Genomic DNA, 3,133 nt, shown 5'->3' with positions numbered 1-3,133 from the left:
TGTGTGCTTGCAAGAACGGATCACTACAACTTTGTAAAGTATAGCGGCTAGCCTACTAAATAAACCTGGTAGGTTAATAGAAGTACTGTTAAAGAGAGAGATAGCCAGCACTCCAAAGTTGTGCAGCACAGACAATCACAATCACAATACGTGTTGTGATTGTTCATGCTGCACAATATGCAATAAATGTACCGTTAATGGACTTTGGAGTGCTGGCTATCTCTGTCTTTAACAGTGATTCTTCGTGAGCCGTGCACCTGGTAATCTGCATTTTTGTATTGAGAGAGCTCTTTTTTTCCCCTTCTAGATTAATAGGAGTAGCCTACTACTCAACTGTCTACACAAACACACATAACACTTTTATCTGGCTCCAGATCAGCGAAACCGCCTGTCAGGATTCCTGGTCCAGGTCTGAACTATACGAGCGCAAACTCTTTATGTGACATGCAACAAATGTGCGATGGAAACCAATCACCTCCATTTTCTCGCTATCCTGTACACTGCATTGTTCTTGTGTGTAACCTTCAGCATAAGCCAATGGCCATATTGTAATAAGGGTTTCTATCTCTTCATTAGACCACATCTGTCCACGGGACATCTTTACGTGTCGCTGCGTAATAATGCCTTCTCCTTCCTTCTTGTGTGCCAAATACAAACTTCTTCATCCCACAATGGCATATTCATCCCCTATATTTAATGCGATTTCATTCACACCTGCTGTTATCCACACTCTGCTGCACTTTGAAGCGAAGTGAAACCCCCAGTTTTTGGTAAACTAGAATGCGCTTCATTGATGCGCATTAGGATTCGAATGAGCCTTCACACCTGCCAGACAATGCACAGTAGGATTCCTTTTAATCGCAGTATAGCATTCTGGTGTGAATGCGACCTTAGAATCTAGGACTTGAGGCATTTGGTTTGATTCTGTTCCACAGATAAATATTGTGAAAATAGCGGATCTGCAATCTTGTAACATAACATCTACATAGCTTGCAGATCGTCTATTTTCACATTTTGTTTCCTCTTTCTTATATTATGGCCAATGTTTGACCAGTTTTTACAGTAGTGATGCAGTAATCACTACTGTACTGTATACCTATATGTAAACGACATGACATCAGCTTGTGCTGACTGCGATTTGTTCCCGTTTGTGGATGACTCTGCCCTGCTGGCCTTGGACAGGGACAATTTGCAGTTTGAAAAGGCCCTCAGCTCTGCACTCGGTAGCATCTGCACCTGGCTTGCTGATAAAGTATTACACCTGGGATAAACTGAATCCATTCTCTTTTGATCAAATATAAATCTCAGCATGGCTGACGGCATCTCAGTTAAAGTGGGCGACAATGTAATCACAAGAAAAGACGGAATTATAGGTTCCATCCTGGAGGCAAATCTTTCCTGTGATAAAATGGCTACCAATGTAATCAAAAAAGTCAACCAAAGAACAAGATTCCTGTACACTGGTCCACTGGTCAGCAAACATACTTTGAAGACTCTAACAGGAGCCCTCTACAACAGCAGCTCAAAGGCCCTAAAACAAGGCTCCAGACATCCCAAAACAAACTGGTCAGGCTACTACTTGGCCTTACTCCCAGAACCCATTCTACCCCTGCTCATTTCGATAGGTTGGAAGTATGGCTTAGGGTTGATGACAGAGCGACTTGCAATGGACCTGGTCTACAAGATTCACCACACCACTAAGATACCCATGTACCTGTCAACGAAGTCCATGATCACAACCAGAGGGAGTTTGACAAACCACGTTCAACCCAGATTCGGCTCAAACAAGGGGTTAAATTAATTTCTCTCCTATGCCACTAAAATGTGGAATGCCCTACCAACGCCCTACCAGACCCAAAGGCTGAGAACCAGTGTGTTAGACAGTTGGTTGTGGTTGGTACTCGATTACTTGCAACAGTGCAGAAGTTAACAGTTCCTTCCTTGTTTTGACACTTCCTGTCCCTGATCTCTGGTTAAACAAGTGGAAAGTCCCATGCAGAGCAGTGGCAACCAAGACTATAGAGTACTAACAAGTATTACTTGCATACAAGTATGACATGATAAGTTTGTCATAAAATAATGAATAATTATTATAACCCATCACATAACATACTAATTGATTTATCTTTTTCTGTTATTGCAGTAATAGACTTTTGTAACATTTACAAAAATATATATAAATTAATTTAAACCTAGAATCAAGCCATCCAGGATCCTGGTGAGTCATGACCATAAAACCTTTGATTATGTTAAAATTAAAAACGCTAAACAATGAGTATTTATGAAATGTAGTATATCATTTCTCTCTCACAGAATCAAAGGTTTTATAGTCATGATTCGACCAGGATCCTGAATGGATTATAGTCTTAAAATAATTGATAAATATCTTTGTAAATCTCGATGGGAAAAATGTTTCTTGACCAAAAGTACCCAGAACCAACAAAAAGTAGGCTCTACGCCAAACGACTCAGAAGTAGCCTACACAAAAGTACCATAAAAGACCCCAAATACCACAAACAAATAATACAAAAATGCCAATACAGTCACCCCAAGGTACCACAAAACATGCCAGTAGTTAGTTATCCAATTCCAAAACTAGGGTTGCAACGATATCGGAATTAGCGCCAGTACTCTGCTTATGTACATTAGCAATCAAGTTTATTTTTTATTTGAGCTTACTGACCTTACTGCTGTGCTGTTCAAATGACAGTTTTCAATTAACTAGATTTAAGAAAGGGGTTAAATTAAAACCAAACAAATAATACATGGTACTCTGTATCAGCAAGTAGCTCTACCGGTACTTAATGAAGTATTCGTACTCAGTCATAACTACCCAAAACTTCACACAGGCACAGCATACAATCAAGTATCAATTTTATTGGATGACACCAAGTAACCAAGTAGCACTGACACTGGCTGTGTCAAACCTGTATTACAATTGGTAAAGTTGTAATGATCCGTTATTGCACGCACACACAGACACACACACACACACACACACACACACACACACACACACACACACACACACACACACACACACACACACACACACACACACACACACACACACAACGTCCAGTCCCTGACGACGCGTTACCCTTACTTTACGTCGTATAAGTAGGCCTATTAC

Source organism: Protomyctophum parallelum (genome assembly GCF_964188405.1).
Source record: "Protomyctophum parallelum genome assembly, chromosome: 4".
NCBI lineage: Eukaryota > Metazoa > Chordata > Actinopteri > Myctophiformes > Myctophidae > Protomyctophum > Protomyctophum parallelum.
Note: the sequence above shows the minus strand (reverse complement) of the source record.